Consider the following 22,255-nt stretch of genomic DNA (forward strand, 5'->3'; position numbering starts at 1 on the left):
TTTCTCCTTTCCACATTTTCTGACTTTATGTTTTGCAAGTCATTTTTGCCTTATCGGGTCATAAATATATGGCTCTTCTACGGTTGGAACTGCTCTGGAAGAAAAATTCAGTAACTATAGCACAAAAGCAGACACAGAGTAGTGTTTTCGAGGATGCTAAGAGCGGAAGGTGGTCTCCTTCAGTTGTTATTTGCATGGAAATTACCTTTGTGGCACTCATGAGGGGCAACTTGCACAAAAAAGTTTTTCATGGATAGCAACTCTAATTATGTTGCACAACCTGAGTAGAAGCTGGATGCTACTGATAGAAGAAATTAGTTACATCCATTAAGGGTTGGTTGCTGCTAGAGCCATATTTGGGGAAAAAATGGACTCCACCAGAGAAATAGTGCTTGTGGATTACAATTTTCTCTAAATCACCATGATTTATATAATTAAGGAAAAGGAAAAAAGCTTTTTCTGTATAGAGTTTTCAAAGGAGATGGGTACTACACAAGTGGTGTGGGTGTATTGGAATAAAAGAGACAGATATGGGAAGTAAGTTGATGGGGGAAAGTCATGCTGGAGAACCTAAATACATGGAGACTGGATTAAGGGAAAAGCGAAAATCTATCAGAAAATATCAAAGAGAGTAAAGCTCACAGCAAAAATGTCTAAAGCAACATGGAGTCTCTCAGAGTGAAGGGATTTGCAACATTCTTCTGTCACCCCCTCATGCTTAAGGATTCTTGTTTGAGAATCTGCTACATGATGAGAAATCTTACTTGTCATGAGGGAAAATAGGTGAAATAGAAATGCAACAAGCAACATAGCTATACTACTTATTAAACTTATTAATAGAATTATTGAATTTAAAAGGTACGCCACTGTTAGGGACTGTGGTATCAATAATTCATATTTAACAGTGTTGCCTTTTTATAGCTATACTGGTATGGTAGTAATTCTACCACTAGGGCATATTTTAAAAAATGTTGTTTTGATTTGTAGTAGCCATAAAAAATAGTAGCATTTTTGCTACCTGTCCTTGGCAGAATTTGTCACCAAAAACAATGGGACTCTCTCAGCACAAAGTTTTGCTGTGTAGTAATATCAACTAGAATCATAGGTATTTGAATGGGAAGCAATATGGAGGAATATTTGGGGAAAATTTGGGATGGAACTACAAGAGAAATTAATGTTGCCTTGTCCTGTAGAAATGGCTCTCTACTCTTATTATTATTATTTTTTTAATCCAGAGTGGAGTCAAAAATGTTTTATGAGGTAAAGATGAAACAGTCTTCCCTTTTCTTGCTTTTTCTAAGGGTAAGAAAACAGTCTCAGAGAAAGTGGTGGAAAGTACTGTGTAATGTTTGACTTCGGGATTAAATTAAGCAAACTAAATGTAAATACTCTTGAAATATGGATATCAAAAAATGAAAATGATGAAAACCGGGCTTAGTTGACACTCGTAACGGTGCGGAGACTCCCGTTGGAGCACAGTCTCACTTTGGTCTCCATTTCCTGCTGGAGGTCACTACCTCTCTGACTGATGGAAAAGAGGCATCTGAACTGTGCTGTCCTCCTCTTCTTTCTGGTTCAAATCTTTCCTACAGTGGGGTTTAGGCATTTTTCATGTAAGGGTCTAAACGTCTAGTTTCTTTCTTCGCTGTAGCCTGAGGAAAAGGATCACATTTATAACACAATAAAAATTAAAATTGGTGCCTCTTAATAACTGACAGTTACCTATATCAAAATGTAAAGTAGGCAAGTATAAATGTAATATAGTCAATGCCTATATATTGCCTAAGTATAAATACAATATAGATAATAGATGTAGTGTAGGCAAATAATTATATTCTTTGACAAAGTAAGACAGTTTAAGTAAACAAATTTCTAAGTGATTTGAGACTTTCCTAAATGATACTTAAAAAGCTATCATTGTGTGAAAACTAAGCAAAACATAACTAAGTCATTTTTAGAAAGCTGAGACATGGTCAGCCGTGACTGTGGACTCTGTTAACAATCAAGTAATTAAAGGAGTCACTGTGAATATGCTAGAACAAGCACTGAATGGGAATTACAAGAACTAGGACTTGGTCTAAAGAGCTGCTGGACCAGGATGATACGCTAACCTCTGTGAACCGTAAATGTCTTGACTAGAAAAGAGGATTGTCAAAGGCGAGGTGGAAGGTTCTGCTCAGCTCTGCGAATCCATGACTCTTTATCCAGAGAAAGTTTGTGTATATGTGTAATGTATACACAAGAGAGGTGTGCCCCTTTTAATTTTGATATAAAGTTCCCTAAAACTACAGGTTGGCACCATATTGGATCTTTTATTTACAGGTGTGTATTTAGTGTGTAGTTATGTCATTGTGGGTTATTCTTCCTCATTGTGTTCTAAAGTTAATAAAATTTCATCAGACAGCTATTAAATTTAAGTAACGTACAGTCTTATGTGTAAATCTTTGAGGCTCATATCATATCAAGTATGCATGTAATGGGGCTCACATACTAGTCTGGGCAGCGTTAGCTATGTATATTTTGAGAGAGAATGTGCAGTCCCCTTATTTATATAAAATTATATGTAATGAACATAAAGGCGCTAGTTTTCCTTAACAATATACACATTTTAAAATAACCAAGATGAGTGTAATGAATCCTTATGGATTTCTCTCTGGGCAGATACAAAGGCCTCTGTGTCTTCATTGGGAAGTGTGGTTTCTTTCAGCCCTGAACATTCTGAGCCCAAGGATAAGTAAAAGCGTGTGTGTCCGTCTTATACCCATGCAAAGTTACCAAGTCCCAGAATGAAGGGGTCTGTAGTTGAGAACAGATAGAGAAACGCAGTGTAGATTGAGTTGGTCCTCTCCAGTGATCAAGAGGAGCCCTCGGGAAGTATGCATGGGTGTCACTCATCACCTGGCGAGCACGGGCTCTTGGATCTGCCATGGTCTCCGTGGTACTCCAACGATGCTCAAGCATCGTTGAGCGCTGTAGTCTACACCTAGTTTGTGAACACAGTATTTCAAAGGGAGCCCGAAAGTGTGAATGGTCCTATTACTTTTTAAAAATTCAGTATTGCCTATTAGGTATTATCATTTGAGAAAGAAATGCCTTTTCAAAGTTGGTACCAATGATAAAGAGCCCCAGAACTTAAGATATTCTCTAAGCACATAAACCAATGTAAACGTTTTTTTACAAATCACTGTTAAAAATATTTCAAAGGGGGACTTCCCTGGTGGTCCGGTGATAAAGAATCTGCCTTACAATGCAGGGGACATGGGTTCGATCCCTGGTCAGGGAACTAAGGTCCCACATGCTGCGGGGCAACTAAGCCCGCGGGTCACAACTACTGAGCTCGCGCGCCTCAGTGAGAGAGCCCGCATACCACAAACTACAGAGCCCACGCGCTCTGGAACCTGAGCGCCACAACTACAGAGCCCATGCACCCTGGAGCCTGCACGCCACAACCAGAGAAGAGAAAACCCACACGCCACAACTAGAGAGAAGTCCGTGCGCCGCAATGAAAGATGCCGCATGCCTCAACGAAGATCCCGCGTGCCGCAACTAAAGACCTGACGCAGCCATAAATAAATAAAGTCTTAAAAAAGATTTCAAAGGATTTCATATAATAAATGGAGAATGTTATTTCACGAAGTTTTTAAAATTATGAGGAAAGAGATCATCAATATAGGAAATGTTAGAAAATCAACTTTTACTTACCTCTAATTTATACCAAAACAATGTATATTCTTTATTTTAAAATGTAACATACTTTTCAGGAATTCAATTATGAAAGAAGCCAAAATAGATTACTGTGAAAAAGAGATGACAGAGATACGAGATACCAGATATTAGTCTTTTGCAGTGTGACTAGACTGAGGAGAATAACACGACTCTCTGCGTATGGATCAAATGGCAGCTATACTGGGATCCACAGAAAGAAGACAATGTTCTTTCAAAGGAAACTTATTTGTTGTAGACAACTGTAGACTGTAGACTAAAGCACCTGAAATAAAAGCCAGCAAGAAGTGGACCGGGCCTTTCTTTAGGTTCTGTGGTTGTCGTAGAAAATGAAAGAAAAATGCTAGGAGGTCCATCGCGAGACAGTTATCAGTGTCACTTTTACAGTTCACATGGAACTTTTCTTTATTATCTTTTAGATCGTGTGCCACGGAGCCTGTATAAACTGGTGTCGTGTTGACACACGAAGCTAATTAAAGCATGGGTAGAGAAGCAGGATGAAGAAAGAGAGCGTATGAAATAAATGACAGGCTTCCCCTTAATTGTTTTACGACTTAAGGGCCTTTACTGGCTGGGTAAATAATTCTTAGTAGATTTAGGGTTATTTTAGAGCTTAATCTAGAAATCCTACAACGTAGTTTCTGTATTGCTAAGCAATGGGGTACTTGGAAAAAACAACCCACCCACACGCGTAAATGTGTCATTCCTGAAAGTCACGGTAGACTGTTTGCTCAGGCCAGGCCAGCACAGGTTGGGTGGGGGGATGGGATCTGTGCACTCAGCCCCTGGGAGCCTGCCTTTGGGAGCTGCTCCCTCCTCGAGTGTACAGGTTTCCCTGGCCTCCATAGTCTGGTCCTGACTTTGGCTGCTATAGTGAGGTCCTGGCCCTTCCCCAAGGCTCCTATGATCAGGTCTCCCAACATTCCCTGGGCTGAGAAAATTCCCCAACTCCTGCTTGCGATCCACCTTGTTCCAGGCCCAAAGCCTATAGAAAAAGTACTTCTTACCACAGGGTCCTAGTGTGAAGCCCAGAATCACAGGTGGGAAGGAAGAGGTACTAGTAGTGAAGGGACAGCCTATTCAAAGATCGTTCCTCCCTTCTGAAAGTGTTTCATTATCCTTGTTTCAAGTGTCTCTCTCTGGTCTAATTCTTTCCTTTGGGAGAACGTCTTGTCCTCAAACTTTTCGATATCTCACAAAAATCCACTCATCTCAGACACTTGTGATCTCAGGAGTGCTTAGTTGAGGCACACGGATCATCGAGCCCTCTTTCAGAATTTTTATCCTCTTTCAGATTTTTGTAACTTCCGTAATATAGTTTGGAGGAGTAGAAGCAACTTTTGAATTATTATTTTTTTAAAAAAGAGAAAAATAAAACACAAGGAGACAGCTAACCTTGCTTTAAAACCCTTGGACTAATTAGTATTTTGGTAGTTTTATTCATCCAGCTATTGCTCTTAGCAGTTTATTAGAAAGAAGATTGGACACAAAAATGTAAGGATCGTGGAGGAAATGTAAATCTGATGTAAATGTAGGAGAGCAAATAAAGGAATTTGATACTGTCTTTTCTTGACCTAAGATGCCTCTCATTTGCAACAGAACAACATGTGAAGCAGAAGTTCTAATGTTTGACAGATAACAAAAAACTAATAAACCCAGGCGCAGATGGGAGCCATCCTGGACTTACATAAAAGCTGGCTCTAAGAAAGGCTTTTTAATAGTCAAAATATTTCAGCTGTTTTTGCCATTCAAGACTGGTGTGTCTTAATGTCAAAAAGAATTTTTTTATTTAAACATTTTCATATGCTAGGAAATTTAATAACCCTAACTACAGAAATATCATAAAAGTAAAACATAAAATACACACTCAGAAATAAATCACAACTCCAGTAAATCTGATCACAAATAAATTGTGTGGGAATGATGGGTCTTCATCCTTTGGGATGCCAGGCATGTATTGAGTGCCGGAAGTTAACAGAAGCTAGTTAGAACTTGAATGCTTTCTTTCCGACAGAGTTAGACAGAGGGGACTTTAGCAACTGCATTTGGAAATTTGTCATATTGTTTGGGACAAATTCCATTCACTTTTCAACCCCTGTTCTCATCTCACTCCTATTTTAATGCACAATTCCTTAACCAGCGAAACTCACATGCGTTTGTTGATGACTTCCGCAAATGGTAAGGTAGTTAGTGATGGCCCCTCACATTCATTGCCAATTGAAAAGGACTTTGGAGAGGTCCATTTAAGACTGGACCCTCTACTAAATGGTAATTTTTTTTTTTTTTTTTTTTTTTTTGTGGTACGCGGGCCTCTCACTGCTGTGGCCTGTCCCGTTGCGGAGCACAGGCTCCGGACGCACAGGCTCAGCGGCCATGGCTCACGGGCCCAGCCGCTCCGCGGCACGTGGGATCTTCCCGGACCGGGGCACGAACCCGCGGCCCCTGCATCGGCAGGCGGACTCTCAACCACTGCGCCACCAGGGAAGCCCTAAATGGTAATTTTTAAAGAAGGTGGCTTATGTGGCCTCACAGCATTCGTTTTATTAAAGAGGATTCTCTTGGTTAGGGAAACCAGTTATATTGAGTCTTGGACACTTGAGAACAAGATCAAAGTGGGCATGAGAGCAGGTAAGGGCAGCTGCCCTTCCAATGTTTTTCACTTAAAATAAGCGCCCTGCCCAGGATCTTGATGTTGACAGGGTTCTTCAGAGTCAGTTACCAGAATGTGAGAAGACATCTCTGGATTCTAGGTGGTTTCTCAGGGCTTCAGGGCTATAAATGATGCCAGAGTAATTTGTGAGTCAGTAGACCTTAACTAGTCTTTAAACTAGTAGAAAATGTTCGATTTTGTTATCACATTGATTTTTAATACCTTATTGCCTTATTAAACTGTGCTTTTTATTTTAGATGTATCTTTATGGTAATTCTGTTTGAAGGTATCAATCCTACTGGTTTTAAGCATTTGTTCAGAATCTTAAGTCTTTAGGGCTCCAGGAGAGACCCCATTATAGGTCATGAAAAGGATAGTGTCTAATTCTTTTATTTGTATATGTTCTTTCTTCTTTTAAATGATGAGGTTGTAACCTAAAATGGACCTTTCTTTCTGTGAGAAACAGCTTGGACCACAGCAGGATGGATGATTTAGAAAAATCTGTGACCCTTGCAGCTGGGTCTGCCTCAGGGCACAGGATGTGATGGTTGAATCACCCTGGAGGCTTGTTTAGGTCACAAGCACTAACCACAGCCTGAGTATCAGCTGAGGGCCTGGGTATTGGACCAACACTGAGTCCATCTTGGGATACTGATTCCCATTCTGACCTTGGTCCCTGTGATTATCTCTATTGCAGGTGAGAGTGTGTGCACTAATGGGCAGAGGCAAGGTTTGTGTCCAGATTTTCTGTTCCCACTAGTCTAGCATTCTTCCCATTTTGCTGAAACTTGTCACGTGGCAAGTATGTTTCTCTTGAAGCAAGTTAGCTTTGAAAACACCACGACCAGCACCATCACCACCACCTCCATCCACGACAAACCTCTGGTGTGGTATCATTGGGGTGTGAATGGGAATTAGCCAAGAAACCCAGTGTATTTTCTAGTCCATCTGTTTTGCTGTTCACTGAATTTCATCACTCTAATAATGATTTTCTCAGCATAGGAAGATCTCATCCTTTTCTCAATCTTAAGGACATTTCTAGTCTGTAGATAAATAATTACTCAGGAAAAAATAGTTGTCCACTTATCACTTATCTTCTGGTTCAACTGTAGTTTCTCTTTAAGCTGCTTGCCTCCTTCTCTAGAAACTTCCCAGACTATTCCAATCTGCAGTGACCTTGTTATCTTCTAAACCAGGGTTTGGTGCTTTTTTTAGTAAAGGGGCAGATAGTAAACATTTTCAAGTTTGTGAGCCATATGGTGTGTTGCAACTACACGTCTGTCACTGTGGCACCAAAACAGCTGAAAACAAATGCAGAGTCTAAATGGATGGGCTTGGCTGTGTTCTGATAAAACTTTGTTTATAACACAGGAGAAAGAGGCTGGATTTAACTCTGGCAGTAGTTTGCTGACCCTTGTCCTATAATAAGAATATTTATGTGTCAATTGCTTGGGTTATCTGTTAATATTATTTTAAAAAAATTGGTCTCATATTGTTACATAAATTTGCATTTGTACATAGAGAATTTATTGTATGCAAATACTCTTCTCAAAAAGTATTATTTATTTTTTCATTGGTTTAAGTTCCTTTGTCTTATCATCCCCAAACCTGCCCTGAGTAATCAGTATCTGGTATTTGAAAAGTGCTGCAGTTGAACCAGAGGAGTAGTTGAGCAAGAGATAAAGGTATTCTTTCCTAGCAAACCACTTAGCTTTGGAATGATTTTGCTGGGGATCCACATGCTTGCATTTGACTTGAAAAGGCAAGTCCTCCCATACAGGAAGGACAATTGTGGTGCTAACAGGTAGGAAATTTGTACTTTTCTGAAACGCATGTGTATGGTGACTGAATCTGTACTTTAGCGAGCAAGTGATTATATTGCTTTTGTGTCCTGGCTATTCTTGCATACCTTCAAGAAATTGCTGGGAAGACAACATGGGGCAGGCTTGTCTTTAAAATAGATACCGTACAGCTGGTGGCTTGGGAAGAACGTGAATTTCTATATAGTCCCTCACAGACAAGCAAAATTCTAAATCAGTGTTTTATCAATGAATGAGGAAAACCATGTCTGGCTTGGGAGGAGGTCAGAAATCAATCAATCTCCCTTTCCACTTAAGTGAGGGCATTTCATGAAAGAATAAGTAATAGGGAGATCATTGATAAGAATTAAGTGAATTTTGTGTTTTCAAGTCCTTCATATTAATCTTCTCCTCTCTCATCATCTTTGTTAATTATGTGGTTTTAATTGTGGTCTGTGTGTACCTGGAAAGGAAAGGAAAGAAAAGAAAAGAAAGGCCTTCGGTTGGCCGTTTGTACAGCGTCTCTTCCTTCATAGGAGCTCTGCAAGTTGCTTTGGAAACAACAGGAACACTGAGGCCAGTTCAAGTCTCCAGCATGTTTCCTGTGGATCAGGAAGTGAGAAGTGAGTGAGAGGACTAGGCAGGTGAGAAGAATCCTCACTTGTCTTTTTGTCTTTGTCACCAGGAGCAATCGATTGATATCAGAAGAGCCAAAAGGGAGAAGCCAAGGGCATTTGCAATGCTTAGATGGTGACTGGTGGCAACCTGGCTATTAGCAAGCCTGTCTCTATAGTGTTCAGTGTTTTCAGAGTGCTTTGCAATCAGGTTTCTTAGTCCCCCTTCACAGCCACCACAGGAAGCTAATTGATAGGCCTCTCCCGTTTAGCACTGAGGACAAGTGACTTGCTGAGGGGTCAGGCAGTGAGTTGATTATGGAGCTCATTAGTCCCTGGGTCATCAGTCTTGTGGGTTAGCAAAATATTATTTCCTTCTTTTTTCTAAAAACAGCTCTAGCCAGCCTTGGAAAACTTATTACTACTGGTAGACCTGATTGTTTTCCAGGATGGTACTACTGTAAAAATTCTAACTTAATAATATTTTTTTAAGATTTGCCTTTCTTAAAGCTTCATAATGTCACTTTTCAGAAAAATTTAGCTGTGCATTTTAAACTTCAGCCAAGTCCTTTATTTAGTGATGATCTCAGAATTTTGGCCCTTTTATTCCTCTTAAGTTCTTCAACCAGAGACTTCAGGAGAGAGAAAATTTTTTAACTAGGCAGACTTTGTTTGTGGCGTTAGCTGTGGTCAAAATTTGTATGGAGGGATGAGGTGAAACTTTTATATTTCAGTCACTTTTTTTTTTTTTTTTTTTTTTTTTGGCTGCGTCGGGTCTTAGTTGTAGCACACGGGCTTCTCTCTAGTTGTGGCTTGCGGGTTTTCTCTCTCTAGTTGTGGCGTGCAGGCTCCAGAGCACATGGGGCTCTGTAGTTTGTGGCATGCAGGCTCTCTAGTTGAGGTGTGCGAGCTCAGTAGTTGTGGCGTGTGGGCTTAGTTGCCTCACGGCATGTGGGATCTTAGTTTCCTGACGAGGGATGGAACCCACGTCCCCTGAATTGTAAGGTGGATTCTTTACCACTGGACCACCAGGGAAGTCCCTCAATTATTCTGTCTTTTATTCCCAGAATCTCATAGAGGCTAGACAAAAGCAGTAACCTCACTTTTTGGAATGAGAGATGTTGACATTTATTGTTCCATCAGTACAGGGATATTCATTCAATGATGAGTGACTAGTGGGCTTTCTCTGCTTTTCTTAATATAACCAAAACAACCCCTAACAAATAGGGAATGGGATTTCTATAGGTCATGTAAGGCTGATGACTTGTATTGACCATTCATTCAATATTTTACCCCTCAAGTATTTTTTGAGCATCCCTTATATAGAGATACTGTTTTAGACAATGGGGATACAGCCCTGAATAAGAAATTCATGCAGCTTACATCTTAGTAGGTGGATTATTCTTTTAAAACCATAAATACATATTATTGGGAAGTGATAATCACTGTTAACAAAACAAAAGCAGGGTACAGAATTGTACAGTGACTGGAGTGAGGGGGTATTTTACATGGAGTTAGAAAAAGCTTCTCTGTGGATGTGAAATCTAAAGAGACCCGAAGGAAGGAAAAGATTATGGCTAGGATAGAGCATCGCAAGAAGTGAGAACAGCAAAGACAAAAGCCTTAGGTAGGAATGAGATAGGTGTGTTTGAGGAAACAGGAGCTAGAAGGCTAGAGTGGCTGGAACAGAATGAGTGAGACAGAGAGTAACAGGATGTGAAGTCAGAGACGGGCAGGACACAGACTCTGTGGGCTTTGTTGACCAAGGTCGAGCGTGTGGACTTGGCGTCTGAGTTGATGGAAAGCCATTGGAGGAATTGGGTGAGGGTATGATAGTATCTATTTACATTTCCCAAAGGTCTCTGCGAATATTGGGTTGAAACCAGACTAAAGATAGTAGAGGCAGGGGGCTTCCCTGGTGGCGCAGTGGTTGAGAGTCCGCCTGCCGATGCAGGGGACGCGGGTTCGTGCCCTGGTCCGGGAAGATCCCACATGCCGCGGAGCGGCTGGGCCCGTGAGCCATGGCCGCTGAGCCTGCGCGTCCGGAGCCTGTACTCCGCCACGGGAGAGGCCACAACAGTGAGAGGCCCGCGTACCGCAAAAAAAAAAAAAAAAAAAAAAATAGTAGAGGCAGGGAGAGGGGACATAAGGACACCCAATAGGGAGCTACTTTGGTTGACTGAGAGGGCTGATGGTAGCTTGAACTAGGGGTGGAAATGGTGAGGAGATATGGATTCACAACGCTATATATTGGAGTAGAGCTGGAAGTGCTTTATGACAGATTAGATGTGGAATATAAGGGAAAGAGACCGCATATGGCTTCACCGGTTGGGTACCGACAACCCCAGGAAGAACTGTTTACAGAGACTGTGCAGTGCATGGCAGCCCAGGGAGGACTCAAGGATGATCCTTGGATTTTGATCTAAGCAACCGTATGATTGGTGGTGCTTTTTACTGAGATGGGGAAGATTGGGGGGAACAGGTTAAGGGGTGCAGGGGAATCAAGTTCTTTGGGGGCATGGAAAAGTTGAGATGTTGGACATCAACGAGGAGATGTCAGATGCAGAGTTAGGTGTATACATATGGGACTCAGGGGAAAGGGCAGGGCTGGATATAAAAATTTGAAAGAATACATGGCTATGGGACTGAATTAGAAATGTTTGTGAATGAGTGTTGAGAAAAAAAAAGTGGTTTGTGGACTGTGCCCTGGGACACTTGCAAGATTTAAAGGTAGGGAATGAGAGAGGCATGCAATGCATCCTAAATTATGTAAGTTAGGAAGTAGTGCACAAATAAACATATTTTTAAATCACTTATTTTCTTCCTCCCCTAGTAAGAGCCGTTTGTGAAAATGAGCTCATGTCCCCATGATGTTTCCTTTTGTGCTTTAATGGTGGTGTCACTGATGGGAGATCTCATTTCTCCCTGCTGGTGATTTTATTGCTACCATGTGTGCAGAGATTATGGGGCCTAGATGCATTTGGACCACTCTTGCTTTTGTAAATCTTTAACAGTCAGATCATTGTGAACTGCTCTGAGGTAGAGCTTTCCACAAAATGGCACGGGTGAACTGCAGTCTGACAGGCAGCCGTTGTTATCTGTGTTATGAACGCATGTCCTAGGGTGGTAGCTGCCTTTGGATGAAGCTGACTCTTCCTGCCTCTCTGTTGACCTCTCTCATATCTTGACCTCCCCACTTTGTGTGGGAGCTTCGGGGACTGGAAGACCCTTGAAGATACCATAGACCCTTCCTTTTGCCAAAGCCAGGCCAGTGAACACCACCTCACAGTGTAATATTTCTCAGTAACCTCAGCAAGGATTTGTCCTAAATATCTGTTTAGTCCCTGGGGCTCTAGCTGCATGTCTCCCACTGGGCTCTGAAGTGCTGAGGTATTTAACACAATCATTACTCAGCTCTGCTCTGTAAGCCAAATGCAATGTTAATTAGAATTACTTTTTTTAATGTATAATTATATAATTTATTAAAATCAACACAATTCATATACAAAATATTAAAATGGCAGTCATTAAGTTTGTTAAGCACTTCAAATACTGAAATGTTAAAACAGTAAAACTAACAGGTTTAATCTGTTCTTCTCCCAAAAGTGACAATCCAGCAATTCCAAATACAGTATGAAAAGGATCTACCATATCTCCTGGCCTGTCCGCAAATCCTCCCGTTTCTTCATCTTGACATGCTAAGGTGAAACTGCGCAGTTTCTCTCTGTCAATCCAGTGAAGCCTTCCAATTATCTTTAAGGAAGCCAACACCCACCAAGAATAGCATACATCTGGTACCTTCTGTGGCCTTCCATTGCGTCCACCTGACGCAGGCTGGCGTTCACAAAGCCACCAGCCAAGTAAATCAGAATTTACTCGATGCAACTGACTAGTAATAGCCAGGAATCCTGTGTACCAATAGATCTACCCAGCATGGGATTCAGAACCTGGCCTGCAACCAAACCCACCATCCAAGTTCCTACATGATAAAACAAATTCGATTGCCTTTTCCACATTAATAGCATCCAGCTTCCCCAATAGGGCCAAACTGCCACCGCACAAAAAGAGAATCTTGTATCGATTTCTCCCTATTATATAAAAGTGGATTTTCACACCCCACAAAGCCGCTGGTCTCTCCGGCCTGCACTGTATTCAGCCCTTATCTTTTAGACTGGCCCCCTCTGTTCTAGTGCTCCTGTATGCTGATATAACTAGCACAGTGCGTGCTGGAACTTCCAGCAGACCATTAACTCCAGTTAGACCAGCTGCTTAGTGGGACCCCAAATATCTCCAGCGAAAGAACCATCTTCTTTCTGTAGACTCCGAACATATTCCACGGCTTTATTTACGTCAATAACATTAATACTATCAGAGAGACTAAGAATGCAATCATCTTTCTTTGAGCCATAGGATGCTATATAATCTGCATGCTTCTCCAGTAATAGGGTGTCAGGTGCATCTGACTTGATAATAACATCCTTCTGCAGTGTGCCCGTGTCTGAAGGCGAAAAGAGCTAGAACTACTTTTTTGCTTTTGCATCTACACTGGCATTTCGTTTCTATGCCCTGACTCTCCTTCTCATGCTCCTCTCCTGCCCCATTTTTTATAAGCTCAAGACCTAAAAGTATTCAGATATATTTGTCTCAGCAAGAATGCCAAAAACTTTGACTATTTAATGTCAACCTGATTGGAAACTCATTTAGATGTATGATCTTTCTTTTTTTCTAGAAATTTCAGTCTTTCTCACAGGGAGGTGTATGGTTAATAAAAGACAAGAATTAAGCACGTAAACTCTTTACTTACAAGCAGAATGCACGTAAATCTAATTGTCCACTTTTTTTTTTTTTTTTTTAACCTGGCCTTCATGGTTATTCTTTGTCTGTTATTGCTCTGGCTACAGAGATACAGCGTTTTGGCTGTTTTGGCCCTTTCAAGATATTAATTCTTTTCTTCCTGGGGTTTGCCCTCTCTCATTCTTGTAAAAAGGCATCCTGCTAACCTCCGTAATTACTTTCATTTATTTTATTTTTTTCTGGAAACTGTATTTAAATATCTTCAAGTTTCACCTGGAGTGATAGATATTTCAGAATTACTTTCTTTTCCGAGACCATATTTTCATTATGGCATGAAGTTAAAGTCATTTACAATTTAATTATTTTGCAAACTCCTATTTTACATGTCAGAAGAAAACCATTTGTTGGGGGTATTTGTGAGAAAGATGCTTTTGTGTTTAATATTGTTAATTCCCTCTTTGATCTTCATTCTAAAATCTGATGAATGAGCTATATTACTTCCCCTGGCATTTCCTATCCTGGTTAATGGCATGACCATTTAGCTGGTACCCATCCCAGAGTCCTCTTTCAGCCTCCCTGCCTCCACTGAAATAAATATTAAGGCTCAAAAGGTCCTGCCCTGTAATCCATCAATATCCTTTTTATTCCTTCTGCTATTGTCCAGTGTAGGTGATGGGTAATCATTTTTTACTTGAACTTCTTTGTTAATCTCCTAATTAGACTTTATCCTACCTAGTCTTGTCCCATCCAGATCATTCTCCACATTATTCCTAGAGCAATCTATCAAACCAAATCAGGTCTTGTCACGTAGCTCATCCCTCAGCATAGAATAAATTTAAAATCCTTCATATGGTATAGAAGGTTCTCCATCATCTGACCTCCTGCCTTTCATGTCAGCCTCAGTTCTTGGTACTCTGTCCCTCGTGTCCTAGGCTCACATCGTTCTGAACAACTTCTGTTTCCCTGACTGTGACAACTGTTTAATGTTTCAGGTTCTCTGAATTGAAGTTCCTCACAGCCTCAACTGTGACTCCACAGACCTCAATCTTAGCCATTATTTGGCATAATAAATGAGGAGTGAATGAATAAATACTACCTTCTGGCTTCCTTAGCTGGGAACGCCTGGATACTTATAGATTGATTGGCCTACACGTAATTAAGTTGAGAATAATATTTCTCTTGATGATAACTTTTTTAATATTCACATTACATAATGATTTTGTAATTACATAATGATTATATAATCATTTTGTATGGAAATTACATGATTTTGATGGAAATCAGCATATACTCTGGATGCCTCAGTAATAAGGCCTTATTTCTACTTTTGGTCTGCTAAACATTCCTAGTGATCTTTTCAGTTACTGTTTCTTTGGTTTTTCTGCTTTGTTTTTTTTTTTAACGTATTTGAACTTCACTGCAGCTTTAGAAATAGATGGAAGTGATTCCAGATTTTCAGAATAAATTTATTTTGTTCAAATAATAACTGGTTAATGAGAAGGAAAAATAGTGGGAATTTAGTCTGTTTAAATTCTGTAGACTTGCCAAAAAACTCTATATGGACCATCATAGTAACGTCAGTTTCACTTACTTCAGGCCATTTTAGCACTCTAGAAGTGTGCCTTAGTTACTTAACAAATAGCTGAGTACCTACTAATTACCAAGTACACAGGCACACAAGTAAAGCATTTACACAACTATTTCTGAGACGACAGAGGAAAAGCCACAGTCTCACACATGGATTTTGATTATCCATTAATATATTAAGTTTATTGAGCAACTACTACATGTAGATAGGGTGCTAGTCATTGTGATTACAGAGATAATAAAAGTCAAGTGTGGTGACCTCAGGGAGCTCCAAGATACATGAAATATTACTGTAAAACAGGGTGGGGCTATGAACAAGAGTCTTATCAGCTCACCTTACAGTGAGTGGTCAGGGTAATTACACCCTCTGTCAAACCATGAAAGTAGAATCCACATGATCATGATTTGCTCATCAGAGCCAGGATGGAAGCAGGCTTTTTCAATACCTATTCCAGATTAAGAGAAAGAATATGAATGAATAAGGAACCAGAATCAAGAGAATGACATCCTGGGTCACACCAGTGTGGGACAGGAAAAGCATGGGATCCAGAAAAGTATCACTGGAACCCCAAACCCAAAGAGAAGAAAGAACAGGAAATAGACTATTCTCTTAGTAACTGTATTTAGCTGGAACCCTACTGTCTTTCGTTTATATCAATACTGTGACTCACATAGTATTCCAAAGTGAGTTGTTAGCAATTCTCAACAAATTCTTTAGGCAACTTTATCAAATCTCAAATCTCAAAATCTTTGGGTTATTATAGCTGCAGGCTTTAAGTAAGTCTTGTGGCCACAGTTCTGGGTCTGGAGTGGACGAAGTCAAAAGGGCCCAGAGGTGATGTTTAGCTGGTGTGTACCAGTTCTCCTGCATCACTTATTAATATGAACACGCTTCTATTCTGACCTCCCCAAGCCCCTGGACCATTCTGAACGGTCCTGATCCTCCCCAGGATCTACAGGATCTCCTTGCAGCCCAGGAGCTAAGTAGTGAGTACATGGAACAGAAGAAGACCTTCAGGGTCCCCAACCAAAAAGAAAAAAATCACTACGGAGTATAAATTATTGAGAACAAGCGCCAGGCCAACAGTTCATGTCCTAATAGATAAATAGTAGGCGCTCATATGAGCTATAGTCTTGATAATCTTTTAACTGACAGCACTTAGGAGAGACCTAACATGTAGTAGGGGCTTAGTAATTGAGAGCTGTTATTACTAAGACACACCCTCAAGGAGTCTTCTTCCTACTGAGGAGACATATGTAAATAGACCACAGCCCTTAGCCACGTGAAGGAGAGAATGGTCCCTGTCCTGGTCCAGTGTTCTCTCACTCTGATTCCCCTCTGCGTATCCCAGGATGCTCTCACCTGTACTGGGATGTTGTTTCCTGTGTCAGGGCCCTCATTTCTATTTGATAGCAATTTAATTCTTTCCTAGTGTGACTACTTAAAGTTAAGGGCAGGATCTTTACCTGCTGTATTGCTAAGGAAATTTCATTTTCTTCCATCATGTCCACACAGCATCTTCTGCCAGTTCTATTCTCTGTGGGATTGCTGTCTCCATTTTCATGGCGCTGCAGCACGCTCTCTCTCTCCACTCTAAGAGCTCTTTGTTCTTTGGAGTGCTGCCCTGAGCCTGCCCATTCAGTATTCTGTTTCTGTTATCTGTTGCTGCAGTAGGATATAGCAGGTATTTTTAATTCTATTCCTTTTGTTAGAAAGAGTAATTTCCTTTTTGGGGGTGGAAATAAAGATGTCTTTATACTTAGACCACTTGAGGGCTGAAGCCCAGAGAGTTTCCTTTAAAATCATCACAAGCTCCAAATCTTGTGGGCGACTTGCCTTCATATGCAAAATCTGCTGTGGAGCTATCACCAGAAATTTTGTTTTGCAGTTTCCCAGCACACTTCTTTCTCCAACTCAGGCTTTCTCAACTTGAGCACTATTGACATTTGGGGCTGGAAAATTGTAGGGGGCTATCCTGTACGTTGTCAGACATTCAGAACCATCCTTGTCCTCTACCAACTAGATTCCCATAGAAACTGCCCAGTTTTGACCACTAAAAATGTCTGCAAGGCATTTTTGTCAAATACCCCTGCTGGGGGCCAAATCACTTCAGGTTGAGAACTGCTCTAAATAATAAACACGTGAAAGTAGATCGGCAAACAAGTTATAAATGTGTTGACAGGCAAAGCAAAAACATTCGTGGTAATGACAGCAAATACTTAGCACTTAATGTGGGCCAGGTACTGCTGGAAAAGCTCTTTTCATGTAAGTAACCAAACCCATAGACTGAGGTACCATTGTACCATTATTTATACACATCTTATAGACGAGGACACTGAGACACAGAGAGGTCATGCAGGGGCTAAGTGTCAGATCAAGAATCTGAACCTAGGGACTTCCCTGGCAGTCCAGTGGTTAAGACTTTGCCTTCCTATGAAGTGGAGTGCTGGCTCCATCCCTCATCAGGGAGCTAAGATCCCACATGCTGCGACCAAAAAGCCAAAACATAAAACAGAAGCAATACTGTAACAAATTCAATAAGACTTTAAAAATGGTCCACATCAAAAAAAAAAGAATCTGAACCTAGGCCTGATTGTGACCCTATAGTCAATGATCTGAACTCACTGTGCTTTTCTTTCAACAAAAATTTATTGGAATAGAGACCTACTTGGCATTATACGGAATATTATCTTTGGTACGTGCTTAGTAAATACTTTGTTAAGTGAATAAACGAGTATCTGTAAATTATCTAATATTTTAAATTAGTATTGAATAGATTCTTTAGTTAATTTAAATAAAAAAGTACTTTTCCCTGAATACAGTCAACTATTATTTATTAGAGCAAAGCAGAGGGTCTCTTAGCATTTCTAAGCCCATTGACAGGAATCTTTTGGAAAAGATTTGTCAAGGTGACCTTTAAAATCTCTTCTGATCTGAGCATTTATTTGTGTGCTGGTACAGTATTGCAACATTTCAGAATGAAGACTGATCAAACTGAACAAAATATTTTTTTCCTGATGAGATTAAGCAAAGCACCTGCTCTTGCCATATAATAGGGAAAGAGAGGATTCATCCTCCCTCCTAAACTAGGTATGCTTTCTCATGAGGTATGATGCACTGTTTGATAGTTTGACCTAGCTTCTGGACTTATAAAATATTAAACATCTTTAACTAACAGGAAGCCACTTTAGTCGATCAATCTTCAGGCTTTCATAGTTGACTTCCTATAATAGATGAGGGGCTGAGCTCTAATGTTTGTTACAAATGCATTACATCTGATTTATATCTAAGTGGGAAGCCCGTATTTTATATAATAAAATATAAAAACATAGTATTCTTTTATTCTTGTTAAAGATGTTTTTAAAATGTATTTCTATAAGGCAAAAGAATGGAAGCTTCCAGAGTGTCAATTAAAATAATTTTACTAAGAGTAATAAATAAAATATAACCATAAAGTAGCAAGAAAATAATCACAATAGCTTCATCTTGCTAGTTCTCTTAAAACTCACATTGTGAATTTTCCTCAGTGAGACCATAAGTAATATAAGTATTCTCTCTTCGTTTAGATGATCTTTTAAAAATTTGAATGGCTTCATATTTTTTCCTTAATTTTGAAGGAGAGGTCAGTTATTTTAAAGACAATACTAGAAAGTATTCCAAATCTCAATTTTCATGGAAAAAGATATTCCAGATATCATGTCATTAAAGAGGAATAGTAGTACCAATATGTTTTATCTTCGTCAGTGATTTGAAGGGATGCTTTTGTTTCCTCATCTAGGGTGTTTGCTTATAGTATTAGAATTCATGATTTATTATATTTCATTTCATTTTTACATTATATAATAATTCTAATACTAAAATTTTTTTTTAATTTTTTGGTTTTTTTTAAATTGAAGTTTAGTTGATTTACAATATTAGTTTCAGGTGTAGAACACAGTGATTCAAAACTTTTATATATTATACTCCACTTAAAGTTATTATAAATTATTGACTATATTCCCTGTGCTGTACAGTATATTCTTTTAGCTTATTTATTTTATACCTAGTACTTTGTACCTCTTAACTCCCTACCCCTGTCTTGCCCCTTCCCGCTTCCCTCTTCTCACTGGTAACCGCTAGTTGGTTCTCTAGATGCATGAATCTGTTTGTTTTGTTATATTCATTCCTTTATTTTTTAGATTTCTCATATAAATGGTAACATACAGTATTTTTCTTTCTCTTTCTGACTTATTTCACTAAGCATAATACCCTCCAGCCCATCCATGTTGTTGCAAATGTAAAAATTTAATTCTTTTTTATGGCTGAGTGGTATTACATTGTGTGTGTGTGTGTGTGTGTGTGTGTATAGACACCACATCTTTTTTATCCATTCATCTATCAATTGACACTTAGGTTGCTTCTGTATCTTGGCTATTGCAAATAATGCTGCTGTGAACACTGGGGTGTGTGTATCCGTCTGAATTTGTTTTTGTTTTCTTCAGATATATACTCAGTAGTAGAATTCCTGGATCATATGGTAGTTCGGTTTTTAGTTTTTTGAAGAACCTGCATACCATTGTCCATAGTGGCTGCATCAATTTACATTCCCACCAACAGTGCACAGTGGTTCCCTTTTCTCCACATTCTTGCCAACGTTTGTTATTTGTGGTCTTTTTGATGATAGCCATTCTAACAGGTGTGAGGGGGTTGACCTCTTTGTGGTTTTGATTTGCATTTCTCTGATGATTAGTGGTGTTGAGCATCTTTTCATGTGCTTGTTAGCCATCAGTATGTCTTCTTTGGAAAAATATCTATTCAGGTGTTCTATTTTTTAATCAGGTTTTTTTTTTATATTGAGTTTTATGAGCTGTTTTATATATTTTGAATATTAACCCCTTATTGGTCATATCATTTGCAAGTATTTTTTCCCATTAAGTACGTTGTCTTTTCATTTTCGTCAATGGTTTCCTTTGTTGTGTAAAAGCTTTTAAGTTTATTAGGTCACGTTTGTTTGTTTGCTTTTGTTTCCTTTGCCTTAGGAGACAGATCCAAAAAAATATTGCTACAATTCATGTCAAAGAGTGTTCTGCCTATGTTTTCATCTAGTTTCATGGTTTTTGGTCTTACATTTAGGCTTTCAATCCATTTTGAGTTTATTTTTGTATATGGTGTGAAGGAATGTTCTAATTTGATTATTTCACATGTAGCTGTTCAGTTTTCCCAGCACCACTTATTGAAGAGACTGTCTTTTTCCCATTGTGTATTGTTAACTCCTTTGTCATAGCTTGATTGACCGTAAGTGCGTGGGTTTACTTCTGGGCTCTCTGTTCTGTTCCATTGATCTATGTGTCTGTTTTTGTGCCAGTACCATACTGTTTTGATTATTGTGGCTTTGTAGTATAGTCTGAATTCAAGGAGCATGATACCTCCAGCTTTGTTCTTTTTTGTCAAGATTGCTTTGGCTATTTGGGGTCATTTGTGATTCCATATAAATTTTAGGGTTATTTGTTCTAGTTCTGTGAAAAATGTCACAGGTATTTTGATAGGGACTGCATTGACTGTAGATTGCTTTGGGTAGCGTGGACATTTTAACAGTATTATTTTTTCCAGTCCATGAACACAGGATATCTCTCCGTTTATTTGTATCACCTTCAATTTCCTTCATCAGAGTTTTATACTTTACAGAGTATAGGTCTTTCACCTCCTTGGTTAAGTTTATTCCTGGGTATTTTATTCTTTTTGATGCAGTTTTAAATGGGATTGTTTTCTTGCTTTCTCTTTCTGATAGTTCATTATCAGTGTATAGAAAAGCAACAGATTTCTATATATTAATCTTGTATCCTGCAACTCTCCTGAATTTACTGATGAGCTTTAGCAGTTTTTTGGTGGCGTGTTTAGGATTTTCTCTGTATGTATCATGTCATCTGCAAACAGTGACACTTTTACTTCTTCCTTTCCAACTTGTATTCCTTTTATTTCTTGTCTGATTGCTATGACTAGGACTTCCAACACCATGTTGAATAAAACTGGCAAAAGAGGACATCCTTGTCTTGTTTCTCAGCTCAGGGGAAGTGCTTTTAGCTTTCAACCCCTGGGTATGATGTTAGCTGTGGGCTTGTCATATATGGCCTATGTTATGTTGAGGTGTGCTTTTATTTCCTTATCTATGGTGTTTGCTTAGAGTATTAGAATTTGTGATTTCTATAATGAGTACTTAGCACACAGTAAGTGATCTGTAAGTCACCTCCCACACAGTCTTGATGCAGAGCATTACTTTGCTATATAGCAAGGTAAAATAATTTGCAGAGTACTAGATAATCTGCAGATTACTCTAAGTAACTGTATATAAAGTAGTTGATGAGTACACAGATTTCCATTGGAGTAGTAGGGTCATTCACACATGCTTTTTTTTTTTTTTAAATGAGTCTGGATCTTTGGAAAACTCCAGAAAACAAAGCAAAATAGAATTCCTCAGAGAATAGGAAGTGACTTTCTTAAGGTTGTTGGGAACTGTTCTCCCAATTGATGGCTGGAATCTGGGTTTCCCCACTTTACACTCTGAAGTTGCCAGAAATAACTCCAACCACTGAGTTATTGAAGGCTTATGTTTTATGAAACTGTCTTCAAAAAATGTCATGATTGACAATTGTAGAGCTAGCAGAGAGCTAAGCCTTCATTGGTATATAAGTATTATTCAGATATATTTTACTCGAAGGTCAAAAATGATGGCTGGTCTAGACACATTTTTCCATGACCTGACTTAAAACGAGAAAATTGCTGACATGAGTAGAAAGTCAATAATCCTGATTCTAAAAGAGGACCTATTCCTTTAAAATGATATCATCAAGTAGTTTATTCTTCCATAAAAAACTGGCCCATATATCACCCCCTCTTATGGGATTAATAATACTATACAATCTATATTTAATATGTTTAAAAAGAACCTGTTACAAGATACTGAAAGGCGTAGCTATTGCATGTTGTATCAACTTTCTGAAAGTGGGAAAATAAATGACTGCTCTTTTCAGCAGGCCTCTAAATGGTTATAGATGTTACCTTAGATTCATGGTTATGATAATAAGCTTTGTTACAGTGGAGAGGCATTGGG

General features: G+C 39.2%; 1 protein-coding gene and 1 pseudogene across 3 annotated transcripts in view; one reads left to right on the forward strand and one right to left on the reverse strand.

Annotated features, from left to right (window-relative positions):
- Positions 1–22,255, forward strand: part of CCDC85A (coiled-coil domain containing 85A) — a gene marked incomplete at its 5' end in the record, with an annotated part of 203,018 nt that overhangs the window by 160,509 nt on the left and 20,254 nt on the right. The gene's annotated exons all lie outside the window — the stretch shown is intronic.
- LOC309833705 (geranylgeranyl transferase type-2 subunit beta-like) lies at positions 1,599–19,731 on the reverse strand (annotated as a pseudogene). Its single transcript has 4 exons — positions 19,722–19,731; positions 13,067–13,284; positions 12,366–12,874; positions 1,599–1,652 (listed from the first exon to the last, which is right to left on the reverse strand). The product of its transcript is annotated as a geranylgeranyl transferase type-2 subunit beta-like (transcript).

The sequence above is a fragment of the Grampus griseus genome (assembly GCF_964374135.1).
Source record: "Grampus griseus genome assembly, chromosome: 15".
NCBI classification, from domain to species: Eukaryota; Metazoa; Chordata; class Mammalia; order Artiodactyla; family Delphinidae; genus Grampus; species Grampus griseus.